General features: G+C 43.2%; 12 non-coding genes across 12 annotated transcripts; 1 reads left to right on the top strand and 11 right to left on the bottom strand.

Moving 5' to 3' along the window:
- Positions 1 to 13,952: 13,952 nt before the first annotated feature.
- On the top strand, positions 13,953 to 14,025 carry trnak-uuu. Its single transcript has one exon. It is a non-coding gene; the product is annotated as a tRNA-Lys (tRNA).
- Positions 14,026 to 14,879: 854 nt separating this feature from the next.
- trnaw-cca lies at positions 14,880 to 14,951 on the bottom strand. Its single transcript has one exon. It is a non-coding gene; the product is annotated as a tRNA-Trp (tRNA).
- Positions 14,952 to 16,076: 1,125 nt separating this feature from the next.
- On the bottom strand, positions 16,077 to 16,148 carry trnag-ccc. Its single transcript has one exon. It is a non-coding gene; the product is annotated as a tRNA-Gly (tRNA).
- A 604-nt stretch (positions 16,149 to 16,752) lies between these two features.
- Positions 16,753 to 16,824, bottom strand: trnaw-cca. Its single transcript has one exon. It is a non-coding gene; the product is annotated as a tRNA-Trp (tRNA).
- Positions 16,825 to 17,428: 604 nt separating this feature from the next.
- trnaw-cca lies at positions 17,429 to 17,500 on the bottom strand. Its single transcript has one exon. It is a non-coding gene; the product is annotated as a tRNA-Trp (tRNA).
- Positions 17,501 to 18,104: 604 nt separating this feature from the next.
- On the bottom strand, positions 18,105 to 18,176 carry trnaw-cca. The gene has a single exon. It is a non-coding gene; the product is annotated as a tRNA-Trp (tRNA).
- A 621-nt stretch (positions 18,177 to 18,797) lies between these two features.
- On the bottom strand, positions 18,798 to 18,869 carry trnaw-cca. The gene has a single exon. It is a non-coding gene; the product is annotated as a tRNA-Trp (tRNA).
- Positions 18,870 to 19,490: 621 nt separating this feature from the next.
- On the bottom strand, positions 19,491 to 19,562 carry trnaw-cca. The gene has a single exon. It is a non-coding gene; the product is annotated as a tRNA-Trp (tRNA).
- Positions 19,563 to 20,183: 621 nt separating this feature from the next.
- On the bottom strand, positions 20,184 to 20,255 carry trnaw-cca. The gene has a single exon. It is a non-coding gene; the product is annotated as a tRNA-Trp (tRNA).
- Positions 20,256 to 20,877: 622 nt separating this feature from the next.
- trnaw-cca lies at positions 20,878 to 20,949 on the bottom strand. Its single transcript has one exon. It is a non-coding gene; the product is annotated as a tRNA-Trp (tRNA).
- A 604-nt stretch (positions 20,950 to 21,553) lies between these two features.
- trnaw-cca lies at positions 21,554 to 21,625 on the bottom strand. The gene has a single exon. It is a non-coding gene; the product is annotated as a tRNA-Trp (tRNA).
- A 621-nt stretch (positions 21,626 to 22,246) lies between these two features.
- Positions 22,247 to 22,318, bottom strand: trnaw-cca. The gene has a single exon. It is a non-coding gene; the product is annotated as a tRNA-Trp (tRNA).
- Between the last annotated feature and the right edge of the window lie 771 nt (positions 22,319 to 23,089).

The raw sequence follows: 23,089 nt of genomic DNA, 5'->3' as shown, positions 1-23,089 counted from the left end.
ACCAAATACCCAGCAGACGGAAAGTGTAAACTGCTGTGAGGTTGATGACGTGACAGGTGGCAGCGTGGCAGGCACAGCTTGTCCCATGAATTAATCATAAAATGTGGGATTGTCTGATAACTGCGAAACAAACATTCTGGATAATATAGAGAACCTTGAACTATTTATTGATCAGCATTTTGATATGCTCGAAAAAGAAACAGATACATCGAAGCGTACAAGAGAAGACCTTTCCTCGAGCTCTGCGAGCAAACCTAAAGGGAAGCAGCCGTCTAAAATTCCACACTTAACATTGGAGGGGGACGTTTTTATAACTATGTCTCCAGAAGATAGAGCATTGCTTACAAGCATGAGCCAGCAGTTTAAAAAGCTGGATATATTGCTTGGGCTACTGGGGGAGGGGAGGCTTTAAAAAAACAGGAATGGATTAGATTAATAATATGATAGATTTTTTTTTAAACCTTTATTTAACCAGGTAGGCCAGTTGAGAACAAGTTCTCATTTACAACTTCGACCTGGCCAAGATAAAGCAAAGCAGTGCGATTAAAAACAACAACAACAACACAGTTACACATGGGATAAACAAAACATACAGTCAATAACACAATATAACATCTATATACAGTGTGTACAAATGTAGTAAGTTATGGAGGTAAGGCAATGAATAGGCCATAGTGCAAAATAATTACAATTTAGTATTAACACTGGAGTGATAGATGTGCAGAAGATGATGTGCAAAAAGAGATACTTGGGTGCAAATGAGCAAAATAAATAACAATATGGGGATGAGGTAGTTGAAGGGGGCTAATTACAGATGGGCTGTGTACAGGTGCAGTGATCGGTAAGCTGCTCTGACAACTGATGCTTAAAGTTAGTGAGGGAGATAATAGTCTCCAGCTTCAGAGATTTTTGCAGTTCGTTCCAGTCATTGGCAGCAGAAAACTGGAAGGAATGGCGGCCAAAGGAGGTGTTGGCTTTGGGGATGACCAGTGAGATATACCTGCTGGAGCGCATACTACGGGTGGGTGTTGCTATGGTGACCAATGAGCTAAGATAAGGTGGGGATTTGCCCAGCAGTGATTTATAGATTACCTGGAGCCAGTGGGTTTGGCGACGAATATGTAGTGAGGGCTAGCCAACGAGAGCGTACAGGTCACAATGGTGGGTAGTATATGGGGCTTTGATGACAAAACGGATGGCACTGTGATAGACTACATCCAATTTGCTGAGTAGAGTGTTGGAGGCTATTTTGTAAATGACATCGCCGAAGTCAAGGATCAGTAGGATAGTCAGTTTTACGAGGGCATGTTTGGCAGCATGAGTGAAGGAGGCTTTGTTGCAAAATAGGAAGCCGATTCTAGATTTAACTTTGGATTGGAGATGCTTAATATGAGTCTGGAAGGAGAGTTTACGGTCTAACCAGACACCTAGGTATTTGTAGTTGTCCACATGTTCTAAGTCAGACCCGCCGAGAGTAGTGATTCTAGTCAGGCAGGAGGGTGCAAGCAGCGTTCGATTGAAGAGCATGTATTTAGTAGTAGTAGTAGTAGTATTAGTAGCAGCAGTAATAGTAGTAGTAACACTAGCAGTAGTAGCAGTAGTAGTAGAAGTAGTAGTAGCAATAGTAGTAGCAGTAGTAGCAGTAGTAGTAGCATTAGTACTAGTAGTAGTGATAGTAGAAGTAGTTGGTAACATCACTAATAGACCAGACACTAACTAGAGGCAAGAGACAGAACTAGTCTGTTTGGTAACATCGCTAACAGACCAGACACTAACTAGAGGCAAGAGACAGAACTAGTCTGTTTGGTAACATCGCTAACAGACCAGACACTAACTAGAGGCAAGAGACAGAACTAGTCTGTTTGGTAACATCGCTAACAGACCAGACACTAACTAGAGGCAAGAGACAGAACTAGTCTGTTTGGTAACATTGCTAATAGACCAGATGCTAACTAGAGGTAAGAGACAGAACTAGTTTGTTTGGTAACATCGCTAACAGACCAGACACTAACTAAAGTCTATTAATCTAAAGTGGAAGTTGGGAGAGTTATATTGGAGTGTTTCAGTGAAACGTTAGGGAGGCCCCGCTCTCTCGCTTTCCCAGATGCTTAGTTAATTTCATTCCAATCTCCTTTGCATTATTGTAGCCTTTTCTGTAGCCTGTCAACTATGTGTCTGTCTATCCCTGTTCTCTCCTCTCCGCACAGGCCATACAAACGTTTCACACGGCGTGGCTGCTGCCACTCTAATCTGGTGGTCCCTGCGCGCACGACCCACGTGGAGTTCCAGGTCTCCGGTAGCCTCTGGAACTGCTGTTCTGCGGCCAACAAGGCAGAGTTAATCTCAGCCTATGCCACCCTCCAGTCCCTCGACTTCTTGGCGCTGACGGAAACATGGATGACCACAGAAAACACTGCTACTCCTACTGCTCTTTCCTCGTCTGATCATGTGTTCTCGCATACCCCGAGAGCATCTGGTCAGCGCGGCGGTGGCACAGGAATCCTCATCACTCCCAAGTGGACATTCTCTCTTTTCCCCCTGACCCATCTGTCTATCTCCTCATTTAAATTCCATGCTGTCACAGTCACTAGCCCATTCAAGCTGAACATCCTTGTCATTTATCACCCTCCAGGTTCCCTTGGAGAGTTCATCAATGAGCTTGACGCCTTGATAAGTTCATTTCCTGAGGATGTCTCACCCCTCACAGTTCTGGGTGACTTTAACCTCCCTACGTCTGCCTTTGACTCATTTCTCTCTGCCTCCTTCTTTCCACTCCTTTCCTCTTTTGACCTCACCCTCACACCCCCCTACTCACAAGGCAGGCAATATGCTTGACCTCATCTTTACTAGATGCTGTTCTTCTACTAGAAGAAGAGGGGAGGGAAGGCCCCGTCCGATCGTAGCTATGCTAACTCACTACAAAATTAAGATTGCCTTGTTACAACAGGGTAGGGAACTGAAGAACACCCTGTTCTCTATTAATGAACAATTTCCCCATGAAATAGTGGAGAGACGACGTGCCCTGTACCCCACTTTCAGACGGGCCTGTATATGTGCTTTCTTGAGCAGGGGGACCTTGCGGGCGCTGCAGGATTTCAGTCCTTCACGGCGTAGTGTGTTACCAATTTTTTTCTTGGTGACTATGGTCCCAGCTGCCTTGAGATCATTGACAAGATCCTCCCGTGATCATTGCAACTCCACAAGGTGAGATCTTGCATGGAACCCCAGGCCGAGGGAGATTGACAGTTCTTTTGTGTTTCTTCCATTTGCGAATAATCGCACCAACTGTTGTCACCTTCTCACCAAGCTGCTTGGCGATAGTCTTGTAGCCCATTCCAGCCTTGTGTAGGTCTACAATCTTGTCCCTGACATCCTTGGAGAGCTCTTTGGTCTTGGCCATGGTGGAGAGTTTGGAATCTGATTGATTGATTGCTTCTTTGGACTGGTGTCTTTTATACAGGTAACAAACTGAGATTAGGAGCACTCCCTTTAAGAGTGTGCTCCTAATCTCAGCTCGCTACCTGTATAAAAGACACCTGGGAGCCAGAAATCTTTCTGATTGAGAGGGGGTCAAATACTTATTTCCCTCATTAAAATGCAAATCAATTTATAACATTTTTGACATGCGTTTTCTTGGATTTTTTTGTTGTTATTCTGTCTCTCACTGTTCAAATAAACCCACCATTAAAATTATAGACTGATCATGTCTTTGTCAGTGGGCAAATGTACAAAATCAGCAGGGGATCAAATACTTTTTTCCCTCACTGTAAGACAAAATAATTAATAATTGACTTTTTTCTGCACAACATAGGTAAAGCAGATCCCCTTATTGTATGGGACGCTTTTAAATGTACTTTTATAGGCCAGTCAATACAATACTCATCATTAAAACAAAAGCAGTTTAGGTCAAAAGAGATTAGACTAATAAAGGAAATGGTTGAAATAAAAGCAGAGGTAGATGGTAATGGAAACTGTACTATAGAGGCACAAAATAGGTTAGAGGAAAAACAAAAATAATTTGATGTAATTATTCAAGAACTATCAAGTGTAATCTATTACAAAAATTGTTATGTTACAGCCTTATTCTAAAATTGATTTTTTTTTATTATTCTCTCATCAATTTAAACAGATTACCCCATAATGACAAAGCAAAAACAGGTTTTTAGACATTTTTGCAAATGTATTACAAAAAATATATTACATTTACATAAGTATTCAGACCCTTTACTCTGTACTTTGTTGAAGCACGTTTGGCAGCGATTACAGCCTCGAGTCTTCTTGAGTATGATGCTACAATCCTCTCAAGCTCTGTCAGGTTGGATGGGGAGCGTCACTGCACAGCTATTTACAGGTCACTCCAGAGATGTTCGATCGGGTTCAAGTCCAGGCTCTGGCTGGGCCACTCAAGGACATTCAGAGACTTGTCCCGAAGCCACTCCTGCGTTGTCTTGGCTGTGTGCTTAGGGTTGTTGTCCTATTGGAAGGTGAACCTTCGCCCCAGTCTGAGGTCCTGAGCACTCTGGAGAAGATTTTCATCAAGGATCTCTCTGTACTTTGCTCCGTTCATCTTTCCCTCGATCCTGACTAGTCTCCCAGTCCCAGCCAATGAAAAACCCACAGCATGATGCTGCCACCACCATGCTTCACCATAGGGATGGTGCCAGGTTTCCTTCAGATGTGATGCTTGGCATTCAGGCTAAAGAGTTCAATCTTGGTTTCATCAGACCAGAGAATCTTGTTTCTCATGGTCTGAGTCCTTTAGGTGCCTTTTGGCAAACTCCAAGCGGGCTGTCATGTGCCTTTTACTGAGGAGTGGCTTCCATCTGGCCACTTTACCATGAAGGCCTGATTGGTGGAGTGCTGCAGAGATGGTTGTTCTTCTGGAAGGTTCTCCCATCTCCACAGAGGAACTCTGGAGCTCTGTCAGAGTGACCATCGGGTTATTGGTCACCTCACTGACCAAGGCCAGCTCTCGGAAGATTCTTGGTGTTTCCAAACTTTTTCAATTTAAGAATGATGGATGCCATTGTGTTCTTGGGGACCTTCAAAGCTGCAGAAATTGTTTGGTACCCTCCCCCCCACAGATCTGTGCCTCGACACAATCCTGTCTCGGAGCTCTACGGACAATTCCTTCGAAATCATGGCTTGGTTTTTGCTCTGACGTGCAACGTCAACTGTGGGACCTTATATAGACAGGTGTGTGCCTTTCCAAATCATGTCCAATCAATTGAATTTAGCACAGGTGGACTCCAATCAAGTTGTAGAAACATCAAGGATGATCAATGGAAACACGATGCACCTGAGCTCAATTTCGAGTCTCATAGCAAAGGGTCTGAATACTTATGTAAATAAGGTATTTCTGTTTTTTTTATTTTTAATACATTTGCAAACATTTCAAAACAACTGTTTACACTTTGTCATTATGGGATATTGTCTGTTGATTGATGAGGACATTTTTTTATTTAATCCATTTTATAAGAAGGCTGTATCCTAACAAAATGTGGAAAAAGACAAGTTCTTCTGAGTAATTTCCGAATGCACTGTATGCCGTTAACTCAAGTTTTTTTCTTAAGTCCGCAATCTGGATCAATGCACAGTCTCACTGAAGATCTTGATCACTTTTGTAGCCTCTTTAGACTAAAACCTAATTATGACAAGCGTACCATATTACGTATTTGATCGTTAAAAGTCACAGTGTTTACACTACCTTGTAGTTTACCGATAAAATGGGTGGATGGTGCGGTAGACATACTTGGTATTCATATCTAAAAAAATATATAAATGAACTTACCACAATCAATTTCAATAGAAAGTGAGCAAAAATAGATAAGATTCTGTAACCATGGCGAGGTAAATACTTGTCTATTTGTGGATAAATCACATTGATTAACTCTTTGGTCCTATCACAGTTTAGTTACTTACTAATGGCGCTGCATACTCCAGACAACTCGTTTAAAAAAAATCATATGAGCAAAACATTTTTATTTTTATTTGGAATGCTAAGCCAGACAAAATTAAACGTGCCTATTTATATAATGAATATGAGTTTGGGGAGCTAAAATTGTTAAATATTAAAGCTTTAAACTTCTCACTAAAAGCTTCACTCATACATAAGTTATACTTAAACCCTAAATGGTTATTCAGTAGATGGCCTTTTTGCCTTCATGCAGATCACAACTTCTCATTTCCAACTAATTGAAAATGAAATTCTGTTTAAAGTATTGCCCTTTCTTAAACAAGCCATACAAAGCTGGGTACAATTTCAGTTGTATCCTCTAGAAAAGATAGAACAAATATTACAGCAAATATTATGGTTAAACTGAAATATACTGATTAATAAAAAAGTGTTTAAAAATGGTATTCTATTTATGAATGATATTATGAATAGAAATGTTGGAGTTATGTCACATATGCAGCTATCAAATATATATGGGAATGTCTGCTAAATCCAAACGTATAACCAACTGATTGCAGCATTACCACAAAAATTGAGGAGGCAAGTGGAAGAGGAAGAAGGTAGGGAACTTGTTTTTCTGCCATATATTAAAGATACAAATTGGCAGAAAATAATTGGCATAAATAGAAAAATATACCAGTTTCATTTGAGGACAAAAATGTTGGCAGCTGCGCCATACAGGTTGCAAAATAGATTTTTGATGTACCGATTCCATGGCACATGGTTTATGAACTGATACAAGAAACAACACTTGATTCAACACTTAGAGTTTTTCAATTTAAATTATTATACAAAATTCTTGCCACCAACAGAATGCTATATATATGGGGCATACAACAATCTCAGCTCTGTATATTTTGCGGCGAAGAGACAGAATCACTAGATCATTTATTCTGGTATTGCCCCTATGAAGCTTGTTTCTGGTCACAGGTTCAGGAATGGTTAAAAAATCACAACATTCACTTAAAATTAACCTCATAAATAGAAGTGTTGGGCGATTTGGAAAGCCAAAGTCAGTCAATAAATGATAAAATAATACTCGTAGGACAGGTTTTCATCTTTGGCTCACAAACAGTGGATACTATACAATTAGAAAGGTTCAACATTTACCAAACGAGGGTGGTCTATGGTGATTGGTGGGATGGGCTGAGAGTGTTTTAGGGGTAGGATTAAAGAGCTTATGTTTAGTAAAATGATATGTGTCCTCCGAAGATGGGATAATAAAAAATAAAAATATTAATAAATACCCAGCGTACCACAAAGCATTTTCAACCACCCACTAGAAGTTCTGCTTCCTGTAAAGGCTGAACTGCATCTCCTGTTGACCCAGCAAGTGTGCCTTGCTGCTGGGTCGCCACATTGGAGCGACCCAGCATCGGAGCGACCTTTCCCCCTTCTGATAACCAGGTGGCGAATCGCATCTCTGCATGTCTGGCAGACATATCAGTATGGATGACGGATCACCACCTCAAGCTGAACCCTGGCAAGACGGAGCTGCTCTTCCTCCCGGGGAAGGACTGCCCGTTCCATGATCTCGCCGTCACGGTTGACAACTCCGTTGTGTCCTCCTCCCAGAGTGCGAAGAGCCTTGGCGTGACCCTGGACAACACCCTGTCGTTCTCCGCTAACATCAAGGCGGTGACCCGATCCTGCAGGTTCATGCTCTACAACATTCGGAGAGTACGACCCTGCCTTACACAGGAAGCGGCACAGGTCCTAATCCAGGCACTTGTCATCTCCCGTCTGGATTACTGCAACTCGCTGTTGGCTGGGCTCCCTGCCTGTGCCATTAAACCCCTACAACTCATCCAGAATGCCGCAGCCCGTCTGGTGTTCAACCTTCCCAAGTTCTCTCATGTCACCCCCCTCCTCCGCACACTCCACTGGCTTCCAGTTGAAGCTTCGCATCCGTTACAAGACCATGGTGCTTGCCTATGGAGCAGTGAGGGGAACGGCACCTCCGTACCTTCAGGCTCTGATCAGTCCCTACACCCAAACGAGGGCATTGCGTTCATCCACCTCTGGCCTGCTGGCTCCCTTCCTTTGCGGAAGCATAGTTCCCGCTCAGCCCAGTCAAAACTGTTCGCTGCTCTGGCACCCCAATGGTGGAACAAGCTCCCTCACGACGCCAGGACAGCGGAGTCACTCACCACCTTCCGGAGACATTTGAAACCCCACCTCTTTAAGGAATACCTGGGATAGGATAAAGTAATCCTTCTACCCCCAAAAAAAAAAAAAAAAATGTGTAAAGTGGTTATCCCACTGGGTATAGGGTGAATGCACCAATTTGTAAGTCGCTCTGGATAAGAGCGTCTGCTAAATGACGTAAATGTGCCCTTGAGCAAGGCACTTAACCCTAATTGCTCCTGTAAGTCGCTCTGGATAAGAGCGTCTGCTAAATGACTAAAATGTAAAAATGTAAATGTAAGCAGTAAAGCTCTCCTGGCCGAATTCATCCGGAGACATAGCCCTGGTGCACTCTCTTTTAGAACTGTGTCTCCTGAAACGGCAAGCATCCTTACTGTCAAAAATTTAATCAAATTAAATTAAATCCAATTTTATTCTTCATATACACATTATACAGCAGGGTGTAAACAGTGCAATGAAATGCTTACTTGCAAGCTACCTCTCAACATAGCCCTTGATCATCACTCTCAATTCCATTACATTACACATAAGAGTCATTGGACGAAGGCGTCTTCTGTGACGGGGGAGTTTTGTTAAGCGCCCCGATGTTCGGTCTGAACATTAACAAGCATCGCTTGCGGTACGGTTTTGGAATTTTAAGGACCTTATCTTTCATATCAGCGAGAAATTATCATTTAAAAAAGGTTAAATTGATACACACCTTTATAGAGTTAGGGTTAGTGTTACCACACAGTCATCAAATCAAATCACATTTTATTTGTCACATGCGCCGAATACAACAGGTGTAGAACTTACCGTGAAATGCTTACTTACAAGCCCTTAACCAACAATGCAGTTCAAGAAATAGAGTGAAGTATATATTTAGAAATAAAATAAAATAAAAAGTAACACAATAAAATAACAATAACGAGGCAAATACAGGGGGTACTGGTACCGAGTCAATGTGCGGAGGTACAGGTTAGACGAGGTAATTTGTACATGCAGGTAGGGTTAAAGTGACTATGCATAGATAATAAACAGCGAGTAGCAGCAGTGTAAAAACAAAGACTGGGGGCGGTGTCAATGTCAATAGTCAAGGTGGCCATTTGATTAATTGTTCAGCAGTCTAATGGCTTGGGGGTAGAGGCTGTTAAAGAGCTTTATGAACCTAGACTTGGCGCTCTGGTACCACTTGCCGTGCGGTAGCAGAGAGAACAGTCTATGACTTGGGTAACTCCATGTTACAGCGCGTTTACGGAAAACAGACTGAAGACAGAGTTGACTACCTGTGCTAATTAATTGTCTGCGTTTCCTTTTTGATGTGATATGAAAGTAGGGATTTACAGTGTCTTGCAAAAGTATTCATCCCCTTGGCGTTTTTCCTATTTTGTTGCATTACAACCTGTAATTTAAATTGATTTTTATTTGGATTTCATGTAATGGACATACACAAAATAGTCCATATTGGTGAAGTGAAATCAAAAAAATAACTTGTTTCAAAAAATTCGAAAAAATTAATAACAGAAAAGTGGTGCATGCGTATATATTCACCCCCTTTGCTATGAAGCCCCTAAATAAGATCTGGTGCAACCAATTACCTTCAGAAGTCACATAATTATTTCTATAAAGTCCACCTGTGTGCAATCTGTCACATGATCTGTCACATGATCTCAGTATATATATACACCTGTTCTGAAAGGCCCCAGAGTCTGCAACACCACTAAGCAAGGGAGACCACCAAGCAAGCGGCACCATGAAGACCAAGGAGCTCTCCAAACAGGTCAGGGACAAAGTTGTGGAGAAGTACAGATCAGGGTTGGGTTATAAAAAAATATCAGAAACTTTGAACATCCCACGGAGCACCATTAAATCCATTATAAAAAAATTGAAAGAATATGGCACCACAACAAACCTGCCAAGAGAGGGCCGCCCACCAAAATTCACAGACCAGGCAAGAAAGGCATTAATCAGAGAGGCAACAAAGAGACCAAAGATAACCCTGAAGGAGCTGCAAGCCTCCACAGTGGAGATTGGAGTATCTGTCCATAGGACCACTTTAAGCCGTACACTCCACAGAGCTGGGCTTTATGGAAGAGTGGCCAGAAAAAAGCCATTGCTTAAAGAAAAAAATAAGCAAACACGTTCGCCAAAAGTCATGTGGGAGACTCCACAAACATATGGAAGAAGGTATTCTGGTCAGATGAGACAAAAATTGAGCTTTTTGGCCATCATGCAAATGCCATGTCTGGCGCAAACCCAACACCTCTCATCACCCCGAGAACACCATCCCCACAGTGAAGCATGGTGGTGGCAGCATCATGCTGTGGGTATGTTTTTCATCGGCAGGGACTGGGAAACTGGTCAGAATTGAAGGAATGATGGATGGTACAAAATACAGGGAAATTCTTGAGGGAAACCTGTTTCAGTCTTCCAGAGATTTGAGACTGGGACGGAGGTTCACCTTCCAGCAGGACAATGACCCTAAGCATACTGCTAAAGCAACACTCGAGTGGTTTAAGGGGAAACATTTAAATGTCTTGGATTCGCCTAGTCAAAGTCCAGACCCCAATCCAATTGAGAATCTGTGGTGTGACTTAAAGATTGCTGCACACCAGCGGAACCCATCCAACTTGAAGGAGCTGGAGCAGTTTTGCCTTAAAGAATGGGCAAAAATCCCAGTGGCTAGATGTGCCAAGCTGGAGTATTTGGCTGTTTTGGCTTCCAGAGCCAATTCACCTTTAAACAGAACATGTAAGGTCCTTGAACTATAAGGAATAACATTAGGTTGCTTTAGTCCATTATTGTGCTACCTCTCAACAGTGCAGTGAAATATAAAAATATAAAAAATAAAAGTAAAAACAATAACACAATAAGGCAAGTGGTAAACAAATATTTAAAGGTTTAAAAGTAGGAGTAAAACTAGCAGTAACGATATGTACTATACAATGTGCTATGTCAACAAGTAGATAAAGTAAGCAGTACAAATAAATAGCAATAAATAATAGCAGCAGTTATGGTAGTGAGTGAATGGACGTGTGTGCGCAAGGGCCATGGCTTTTGTGGAGCCATAGGTAACAATGCGTTGTGGGTGACAAGTTGTTGATGTGTTCAGAGGGTCCCTGGCTTGAGCCATGGTTGGGGCAAGGAGAGCGACGGAGGCAATTCTGGTACAGAGAGTCAGTGGGAAAAGTATCTTAAGGTGAAGGTGAACAGCAGGTTTTACAGTTGGACAGCTAGGCTTGTCAACAGTCTTATGGCCTGGTGGTGGATGCTCTGTTATTGTCTGCCAGAAGGAATAGGAGAGAAAAGTCCTTGGTGATCTTCCGGGGCACAATGCAGCTGCCTTTACAGGCTGTGATGCAGCCAGACAGGATGCTCTCAATGGTGCATCTGTAGAAGCTGGTGGCTTTCAGGAAAAGGCCCCCATCTGGCAAATATTTGAAGATGGGCCACTCCTTGTCTGCTATGGAAATACGGGGGGCAAGTTTGTAATGATGAGTATAAGATGTACAATTTTAAACAGTGATCAGATTGGATGTATAGATGGAACATTAAATGAATGGCGTCTAACCTTTACCTAACATCTTAGCTTGCTCGGCACATTAGAACATACACACACACACACACACACACAATCAAGTGCATGTTTTTTCAATATCAACTGCTTGCTACCTAGCCACAGTAACATTTGTTAAGTAATTTCAAAGTATCTAACGTTAGCTAGCTGGGTGTGACAAAACATAGGCCTACTATGAAATCCCACTTTATGATTTCAGCCAAGTATGGAAATATTTGGGCTGACATTAGACTATTTTGATGATGATGTGACAAAATATTTTGACAACCTGTCAAAACACACAGCTACCTACTGTTACTTTAAGTACTGTAGCTAGCTAAGTTGTTAGCCAACTGTACCAACGTGATGTAGCCTAATGCACTGATCTTACCTGCTAGTGCTACATATTCCAATCGAAAACAGCAGACAACAAGTCTTCAACTTTACTGCTGAATGAAATGTTCATAATAGAAACGGAGAGGAGAGACGCTCCTCTTCTAGTTCCGGAGAATTCTATAGCTCTGTTCTCATTGGTCAATTCTAGGTTACTTCTTGGTTGCACTAGCGTCTCCGATTGGTTGGTGAGTGCAATTGTTGGTTACTTCATGGTTGCACTAGCGTCTCCGATTGGTTGGCGAATGCAATTCTTGGTTACTTCATGGTTGCAGACGGAGATATGATTGGTTGTAGCAACCAGAAATGTCCTTGACTCACCGTTGTCAAGGGGAGCTATCTGAGCTCTGGGAGTGTATTTTCCACTGGTGAACATGTCCAGGAAAGTCACAGAAAATGCCAGGATGGAAAGAATGCCTCTTAAAGGAAGGTAAATGTAAACTGAACGCCCAAACAGTGACTTGAGCTCTGGACCCACAGATTAAAAGTTTGATGCTCTACTGACTGAGCTACCCGGGCTCTAACTTTACACATTGTCATACACCTAACCTGCTGGGCAGAGGCACGTTCTGATGAGGGGGCATTTTCAGATGGTACGTTTCCCCAGAGAATCAGGCCTCCATTCCAAATCTAACAGTCAACGAAATTTGAACTAGGCCTCCCCTCCAAATATATATTAAACTCAAGACTTTGTAGCACAATGGTAGTGCGTCTGACTCCAGATCAGAAGGTTGCATGTTCAAATCACTTCAGGGTTTTAAACGTGCAAATTGCTTTCATTCCACAGCGAAGTCAATCAATCAGCACAATAACCAATTTGGCATTACAGTAAAATTCTCACTCGCAAATCCCTTAGTCAGAAGATGTTGTCTGCATGCAGTCTTAAATTGATCATCCAAATAGGGAGGTTAAACCAGTAGATTCAGTTAAAAAGGCAGATGTTCTGCCGAATGAGCAATCTTGGCTCTGGTTGTGCATATTCCGCTGAAGAGCCTGTCCAGGAACGTCAGAGAAAATGTGACTCCAAATCTGCCTATCAAACAAGACCCCGTAGTGCAACGGTAGTGGGTCTGACTCCAGATAAGAATGTTGCTTTACAGCTAAATTTTCTCTCGCAAACAACCAAATCAATATTGCTTTAGAGGACAATTCTCTCTCGCTCATGCAAAGCGCTTAGTCAGAGGATGCTATGAGCATGATTAGTCAGAGAAAGCTGTGTGCATGCCGGACTTGAATTGGTCATCCTAATAGGGAGGTTAAGCCTGGAGCCTCAGATTAAAAGTCGGATGCTCTGCCGAAATAAGCTATCTGGTCTCTGGGAGTGCAATGTCCACTGGTGAACATGTCCAGGCCAGGCTTTTTCTGTGACTTTCATGGACATTTTCACCAGTGGACAATGCACTCCCAGAGCTCAGATAGCTTATTCGGCAGAGCATCAGACTTTTAATCTGAATCTAGAGGTTTAACCTCCCTGTTTGGATGACCAATTTAAAACTGGCATGAACAAAATATCTTCTGACTAAGCAATTTGCTGTATGCAATGCTTTTGCGAGAGAGAATTATCCTCTTAAGCAGCATTGTTTTGGTTGTTTGCGAGCGAGAATTGTACTGTAAAGCCACATTAGTTATTTAGCTGATTCTTTGACTTCGCTGTGCAAAGAATGAAGTTTGCACACATAAAATTATTGATCGTTGTGTGAACACGCAACCTTTTAATCTGGATTGACAATTGATACCAATGTGCCATGAGGTCTCGGATGAGTAGTATATTTGGAGGGGAGTTCTAGTTAACATTTTGTTGACTGGCAGATTTGGAATGGAGGCCTTGTTCTCTGTGGAAATGTACCATCTGACGATGCCCCCTCGTCAAAACGTAACTCCACCCGGAAGGTTAGGTGTATTGGAATGTGCCAATTTAGAGCCCGGATAGCTCAGTCGGTAGAGCATCAGACTTTTAATCTGAGGGTCCAGGGTTCAAGTCCCTGTTCGGGCGTTTCTTTGGCATTTACATTTCTTTAAGAGCCGTTCCCTATATATCCAGGCATTTTCTGTGACTTTGCTGAACATGTTCACCATTGGAGATCACACTAACATAGACAAGAATGCTCAGTCGGCAGAGCATCAGCCTTTTCATCTGAGGATCCAGTCTTTTTGGCCAGGCATTTTCTGTGACTTTCATTGACATTTTCACCAGTGGACAATGCACTCCCAGAGCCCAGTTAGCTTATTCAGCAGAGCATCAGACTTTTAAGCTGAGGCTCCAGGCTTAACCTCCCTGTTAGGATGACCAATTCGAGTCTGGCATGCACACAGCATCCTCTGCCTAATCATGCACATAGCATCTTCTGACTAAAAGCTCTGCTGTCTGTGAGGCTCTTGCATGAGCGAGAGAGAATTGTCCTCTAAGCATCATTGGTTTGGTTGTTTGCGAGAGAAAATGTTGCAACATTCTTATCTGGAGTCAGACCCGCTACCGTTGTGCTACGGGGTCTTATTTGACAGGCAGATTTGGACTCACATTTTCTCTGACATTCCTGGACAGGCTCTTCAGCGGAATATGCACTCCCAGAGGCCAGATAGCTCATTTGGCAGAACATCAGCCTTTTTATCTGAATCTACTGGTTTAACATCCCCGTTTGGATGACCCATTTAAGTCTGGCATTCACACAGCATCCTCTGACTAATGGATTTGCTGTCTGTGAGGCTTTTGCAAGAGATAATTATCCACTAAAGCTGCATTTGTTTGGCTGTTTTTAAGCGAGAATTGTACAGTAATTCTAAATTGGTAATTGTGCTGATTCATTGACTTCGCTGTGTGATGAAGGCAGTTTGCGTGCAAAAAAAACCTGACCTCGATGTGATTTGAACACACAACCTTCTGATCTGGAGTCTGACACGCTACCGTTGCACCACGAGGTCTTTATCTATTGTATAACTGGAGGGGAGGCCTAGTTCATATTTCATTGACTGGCAGATTTGGAATGGGGGCCTGGTTCTCTAGGGAAATGTAACTTCTGACGATGCCCCCTCATCAGACTGTGCCGCCACCAAGCAGGTTAGTTGTAAGACAATATGCAAAGTTAGAGCCTGGATAGGTCAGTCTGCAACGCATCATACTTTTAATCTGAGGGTCCAGTGTTCAAGTCCCTGTTTGGGCGTTTATTTGACATGTACCATCATTTAAGAGGTATTCTTTCTATCCAGGCATTTTCAGTGACTTTCTTAGACATGTTCACCCATTGAAAATACATTCACAGGCCTCAGATATCTCAGTCAGCAAAGTGTCAGACTTCTAATCTGAGTGTCCAGGGTTCAAGTCCCTGTTTTCGTGATGCTTTGCCATGTAGCATCCTTTAAGAGGAAGTTTTTCTGTGACTTTTCTGGACATGATCACCATTGGACAATGCTCTCCCAGATCCCAGATAGTTTATTCGGCAGAGCATCAGACTTTTAAACTGACACAATCGGCTAAACCTCCCTCTTAGGATGACCAATTCAAGTCTGGCATACACACAGCATCCTCTGCATAATCATGCACATAGCATACTCTGACTAAACGTTGTGCTGTCTGCGAGGCTCTTGCATGAGCGAGAGAGAATTGTCCTCTAAGCATCATTGGTTTGGTTGTTTGCGAGAGAAAATGATGCTGTAAAGCAACATTCTTATCTGTAGTCAGACCCGCTACCGTTGCGCTACGGGTCCTTGTTTGACAGGCAGATTTGGAGTCACATTTTCTCTGACGTTCCTGGACAGGCTCTTCAGCGGAAAATGCACTCCCAGAGCCCAGATAGCTCATTTGGCAGAACATCAGCCTTTTTATCTGAATCTACTGGTTTAACCTCCTAGTTTGGATGACCGATATAAGTCTGGCATGCGTGTGCATCCTCTGACTAAGGGATTTGCAGTCTGCGAGGCTTTTGCAAGAGAGAATTATCCTCTAAAGCTGCATTGATTTGCCTGTTTTTCAGCGAGAATTGTACAGTAATTCCAAATTGGTCATTGACTTCGCTGTGTGATGAGGGCAGTTTGCATGCACAAAATCCCTGACCCCGACGTGATTTGAACACGCAACCTTCTGATCGGGAGTCAGACACGCTTCCTTTGCACCACGAGGCCTTTACTTTTTTAATATACTGGCGGGTAGGCATTGTTCATATTTCATTGACTGGCAGATCTGGAATGGAGGCCTGGTTCTCTAGGGAAATGTAACTTCTGACGAATTCCCCTCATCAGACTGTGCCGCCGCCCAGCAGGTTAGTTGTATGACAATATGCAAATGTAGAGCCCGGATAGGTCAGTCTGCAAAGCATCAGACTTTTAATCTGAGGGTCCAGTGTTCAAGTCCCTGTTTGGGTGTTGCTTGGACATGTACCATCCTTTAAGAGGCATTCTTTCTATCCAGGCATTTTCTGTGACTTTCCTGGACATGTTCACCAGTTGAAAATACATTCACAGGCCTCAGATATCTCAGTCGGCAGAGTGTCAGACTTTTAATCTGAATCTACTGGTTTAACCTCCCAGTTTGGATGACCGATATAAGTCTGACATTCACACAGCATCCTCTGACTAAGGGATTTGCTGTCTGCGAGGCTTTTGCAAGAGAGAATTATCCTCTAAAGCTGCTTTGGTTTGACTGTTATTAAGCGAGAATTGTACAGTAATTCCAAATTGGTCATTGACTTCGCTGTGTGATGAGGTCAGTTTGCATGCACAAAATCCCTGACCCCGACGTGTTTTGAACACGCAACCTTCTGATCTGGAGTCAGACGCGCTACCGTTGCGCCACGAGGACTTTACTTTTTGAATATACTGGCGGGTAGGCATTGTTCATATTCCATTGACTGGCAGATCTGGAATGGAGGCCTGGTTCTCTAGGGAAATGTAACTTCTGACGAATTCCCCTCATCAGACTGTGCCGCCGCCCAGCAGGTTAGTTGTATGACAATATGCAAATGTAGAGCCCGGATAGGTCAGTCTGCAAAGCATCAGACTTTTAATCTGAGGGTCCAGTGTTCAAGTCCCTGTTTGGGTGTTGCTTGGACATGTACCATCCTTTAAGAGGCATTCTTTCTATCCAGGCATTTTCTGTGACTTTCCTGGACATGTTCACCAGTTGAAAATACATTCACAGGCCTCAGATATCTCAGTCGGCAGAGTGTCAGACTTTTAATCTGAATCTACTGGTTTAACCTCCCAGTTTGGATGACCGATATAAGTCTGACATTCACACAGCATCCTCTGACTAAGGGATTTGCTGTCTGCGAGGCTTTTGCAAGAGAGAATTATCCTCTAAAGCTGCTTTGGTTTGACTGTTATTAAGCGAGAATTGTACAGTAATTCCAAATTGGTCATTGACTTCGCTGTGTGATGAGGTCAGTTTGCATGCACAAAATCCCTGACCCCGACGTGTTTTGAACACGCAACCTTCTGATCTGGAGTCAGACGCGCTACCGTTGCGCCACGAGGACTTTACTTTTTGAATATACTGGCGGGTAGGCATTGTTCATATTCCATTGACTGGCAGATCTGGAATGGAGGCCTGGTTCTCTAGGGAAATGTAACTTCTGACGAATTCCCCTCATCAGACTGTGCCGCCGCCCAGCAGGTTAGTTGTATGACAATATGCAAATTTAGAAACCGGATAGGTCAGTCTGCAAAGCATCAGACTTTTAATCTGAGGGTCCAGTGTTCAAGTCCCTGTTTGGGTGTTGCTTGGACATGTACCATCCTTTAAGAGGCATTCTTTCTATCCAGGCATTTTCTGTGACTTTCCTGGACATGTTCACCAGTTGAAAATACATTCACAGGCCTCAGATATCTCAGTCGGCAGAGTGTCAGACTTTTAATCTGAATCTACTGGTTTAACCTCCCAGTTTGGATGACCGATATAAGTCTGGCATGCACACAGCATCCTCTGACTAAGGGATTTGCTGTCTGCGAGGCTTTTGCAAGAGAGAATTATCCTCTAAAGCTGCTTTGGTTTGGCTGTTATTAAGCGAGAATTGTACAGTAATTCCAAATTGGTCATTGACTTCGCTGTGTGATGAGGGCAGTTTGCATGCACAAAATCCATGACCCCGACGTGATTTGAACACGCAACCTTCTGATCTGGAGTCAGACGCGCTACTGTTGCTCCACGAGGTCTTTACTTTTTAATATACTGGCGGGTAGGCATTGTTCATATTTCATTGACTGGCAGATCTGGAATGGAGGCCTGGTTCTGTAGGGAAATGTAACTTCTGACGAATTCCCCTCATCAGACTGTGCCGCCGCCCAGCAGGTTAGTTGTATGACAATATGCAAATTTAGAAACCGGATAGGTCAGTCTGCAAAGCATCAGACTTTTAATCTGAGGGTCCAGTGTTCAAGTCCCTATTTGGGTGTTGCTTGGACATGTACCATCCTTTAAGAGGCATTCTTTCTATCCAGGCATTTTCTGTGACTTTCCTGGACATGTAAATGTAAATGTAAATGTTCACCAGTTGAAAATACATTCACAGGCCTCAGATATCTCAGTCGGCAGAGTGTCAGACTTTCAATCTGAATCTACTGGTTTAACCTCCCAGTTTGGATGACCGATATAAGTCTGGCATGCACACAGCATCCTCTGACTAAGGGATTTGCTGTCTGCGAGGCTTTTGCAAGAGAGAATTATCCTCTAAAGCTGCTTTGGTTTGGCTGTTATTAAGCGAGAATTGTACAGTAATTCCAAATTGGTCATTGACTTCGCTGTGTGATGAGGGCAGTTTGCATGCACAAAATCCATGACCCCGACGTGATTTGAACACGCAACCTTCTAATCTGGAGTCAGACGCGCTACCGTTGCTCCACGAGGTCTTTACTTTTTAATATACTGGCGGGTAGGCATTGTTCATATTTCATTGACTGGCAGATCTGGAATGGAGGCCTGGTTCTGTAGGGAAATGTAACTTCTGACGAATTCCCCTCATCAGACTGTGCCGCCGCCCAGCAGGTTAGTTGTATGACAATATGCAAATTTAGAGCCCGGATAGGTCAGTCTGCAAAGCATCAGACTTTTAATCTGAGGGTCCAGTGTTCAAGTCCCTGTTTGGGTGTTGCTTGGACATGTACCATCCTTTAAGAGGCATTCTTTCTATCCAGGCATTTTCTGTGATTTTCCTGGACATGTAAATGTAAATGTAAATGTTCACCAGTTGAAAATACATTCACAGGCCTCAGATATCTCAGTCGGCAGAGTGTCAGACTTTCAATCTGAATCTACTGGTTTAACCTCCCAGTTTGGATGACCGATATAAGTCTGGCATTCACACAGCATCCTCTGACTAAGGGATTTGCTGTCTGCGAGGCTTTTGCAAGAGAGAATTATCCTCTAAAGCTGCTTTGGTTTGGCTGTTATTAAGCGAGAATTGTACAGTAATTCCAAATTGGTCATTGACTTCGCTGTGTGATGAGGGCAGTTTGCATGCACAAAATCCATGACCCCGACGTGATTTGAACACGCAACCTTCTGATCTGGAGTCAGACGCGCTACTGTTGCTCCACGAGGTCTTTACTTTTTAATATACTGGCGGGTAGGCATTGTTCATATTTCATTGACTGGCAGATCTGGAATGGAGGCCTGGTTCTGTAGGGAAATGTAACTTCTGACGAATTCCCCTCATCAGACTGTGCCGCCGCCCAGCAGGTTAGTTGTATGACAATATGCAAATTTAGAGCCCGGATAGGTCAGTCTGCAAAGCATCAGACTTTTAATCTGAGGGTCCAGTGTTCAAGTCCCTGTTTGGGTGTTGCTTGGACATGTACCATCCTTTAAGAGGCATTCTTTCTATCCAGGCATTTTCTGTGATTTTCCTGGACATGTAAATGTAAATGTAAATGTTCACCAGTTGAAAATACATTCACAGGCCTCAGATATCTCAGTCGGCAGAGTGTCAGACTTTCAATCTGAATCTACTGGTTTAACCTCCCAGTTTGGATGACCGATATAAGTCTGGCATGCACACAGCATCCTCTGACTAAGGGATTTGCTGTCTGCGAGGCTTTTGCAAGAGAGAATTATCCTCTAAAGCTGCTTTGGTTTGGCTGTTATTAAGCGAGAATTGTACAGTAATTCCAAATTGGTCATTGACTTCGCTGTGTGATGAGGGCAGTTTGCATGCACAAAATCCATGACCCCGACATGATTTGAACACGCAACCTTCTGATCTGGAGTCAGACGCGCTACCGTTGCGCCACGAGGTCTTTACTTTTGTAATATACTGGCGGGTAGGCATTGTTCATATTTCATTGACTGGCAGATCTGCAATGGAGGCCTGGTTCTCTAGGGAAATGTAACTTCTGACGAATTCCCCTCATCAGACTGTGCCGCCGCCCAGCAGGTTAGTTGTATGGCAATATGCAAATTTAGAGCCCGGATAGGTCAGTCTGCAAAGCATCAGACTTTTATTCTGAGGGTCCAGTGTTCAAGTCCCTGTTTGGGTGTTGCTTGGACATGTACCATCCTTTAAGAGGCATTCTTTCTATCCAGGCATTTTCTGTGACTTTCCTGGACATGTAAATGTAAATGTAAATGTTCACCAGTTGAAAATACATTCACAGGCCTCAGATATCTCAGTCGGCAGAGTGTCAGACTTTCAATCTGAATCTACTGGTTTAACCTCCCAGTTTGGATGACCGATATAAGTCTGGCATGCACACAGCATCCTCTGACTAAGGGATTTGCTGTCTGCGAGGATTTTGCAAGAGAGAATTATCCTCTAAAGCTGCTTTGGTTTGGCTGTTATTAAGCGAGAATTGTACAGTAATTCCAAATTGGTCATTGACTTCGCTGTGTGATGAGGGCAGTTTGCATGCACAAAATCCATGACCCCGACATGATTTGAACACGCAACCTTCTGATCTGGAGTCAGACGCGCTACCGTTGCGCCACGAGGTCTTTACTTTTGTAATATACTGGCGGGTAGGCATTGTTCATATTTCATTGACTGGCAGATCTGGAATGGAGGCCTGGTTCTGTAGGGAAATGTAACTTCTGACGAATTCCCCTCATCAGACTGTGCCGCCGCCCAGCAGGTTAGTTGTATGGCAATATGCAAATTTAGAGCCCGGATAGGTCAGTCTGCAAAGCATCAGACTTTTAATCTGAGGGTCCAGTGTTCAAGTCCCTGTTTGGGTGTTGCTTGGACATGTACCATCCTTTAAGAGGCATTCTTTCTATCCAGGCATTTTCTGTGACTTTCCTGGACATGTTCACCAGTTGAAAATACATTCAAAGGCCTCAGATATCTCAGTCGGCAGAGTGTCAGACTTTCAATCTGAATCTACTGGTTTAACCTCCCAGTTTGGATGACCGATATAAGTCTGGCATGCACACAGCATCCTCTGACTAAGGGATTTGCTGTCTGCGAGGATTTTGCAAGAGAGAATTATCCTCTAAAGCTGCTTTGGTTTGGCTGTTATTAAGCGAGAATTGTACAGTAATTCCAAATTGGTCATTGACTTCGCTGTGTGATGAGGGCAGTTTGCATGCACAAAATCCTTGACACCGACGTGATTTGAACACGCAACCTTCTGATCTGGAGTCAGACGCGCTACCGTTGCGCCACGAGGTCTTTACTTTTTAATATACTGGCGGGTAGGCATTGTTCATATTTCATTGACTGGCAGATCTGGAATGGAGGCCTGGTTCTCTAGGGAAATGTAACTTCTGACGAATTCCCCTCATCAGACTGTGCCGCCGCCCAGCAGGTTAGTTGTATGGCAATATGCAAATTTAGAGCCCGGATAGGTCAGTCTGCAAAGCATCAGACTTTTAATCTGAGGGTCCAGTGTTCAAGTCCCTGTTTGGGTGTTGCTTGGACATGTACCATCCTTTAAGAGGCATTCTTTCTATCCAGGCATTTTCTGTGACTTTCCTGGACATGTAAATGTAAATGTAAATGTTCACCAGTTGAAAATACATTCACAGGCCTCAGATTTCTCAGTCGGCAGAGTGTCAGACTTTCAATCTGAATCTACTGGTTTAACCTCCCAGTTTGGATGACCGATATAAGTCTGGCATGCACACAGCATCCTCTGACTAAGGGATTTGCTGTCTGCGAGGATTTTGCAAGAGAGAATTATCCTCTAAAGCTGCTTTGGTTTGGCTGTTATTAAGCGAGAATTGTACAGTAATTCCAAATTGGTCATTGACTTCGCTGTGTGATGAGGGCAGTTTGCATGCACAAAATCCTTGACCCCGACGTGATTTGAACACGCAACCTTCTGATCTGGAGTCAGACGCGCTATCGTTGCGCCACGAGGTCTTTATTTTTTTTAAATATACTGGCGGGTAGGCATTCTTCATATTTCATTGACGGGCAGATCTGGAATGGAGGCCTGGTTCTCTAGGGAAATGTAACTTCTGACGATGCCCCCTCATCAGACTGTGCCGCCGCCCAGCAAGTTAGTTCTATGACAATATGCAAATTTAGAGCCCGGATAGGTCAGTCTGCAAAGCATCAGACTTTTATTCTGAGGGTCCAGTGTTCAAGTCCCTGTTTGGGTGTTGCTTGGACATGTATTCGAAAACATAATGTTAACTTTCACTGCTATGCGGATGACACACAGCTGTACATTTCAATGAAACATGGTGAAGCCCCAAAATTGCCCTCGCTAGAAGCCTGTGTTTCAGACATAAGGAAGTGGATGGCTGAAAACTTTCTACTTTTAAACTCGGACAAAACAGAGATGCTTGTTCTAGGTCCCAAGAAACAAAGAGATCTTCTGTTAAATCTGACAATTCATCTTGATGGTTGTAAAGTCGTCTCAAATAAAACTGTGAAGGACCTCGGCGTTACTCTTGACCCTGATCTCTCTTTTGACGAACATATCAAGACTGTTTCAAGGACAGCTTTTTTCCATCTACGTAACATTGCAAAAATCAGAAATTTTCTGTCCAAAAATGATGCAGAAAAATTAATCCATGCATTTGTTACTTCTAGGTTAGACTACTGCAATGCTCTACTTTCCGGCTACCCGGATAAAGCACTAAATAAACTTCAGTTAGTGCTAAATACGGCTGCTAGAATCCTGAC

The sequence above is a fragment of the Coregonus clupeaformis genome, chromosome 10 (assembly GCF_020615455.1).
Source record: "Coregonus clupeaformis isolate EN_2021a chromosome 10, ASM2061545v1, whole genome shotgun sequence".
NCBI lineage: Eukaryota > Metazoa > Chordata > Actinopteri > Salmoniformes > Salmonidae > Coregonus > Coregonus clupeaformis.
Note: the sequence above shows the minus strand (reverse complement) of the source record. Positions and strands in the feature narration are given on the sequence as shown.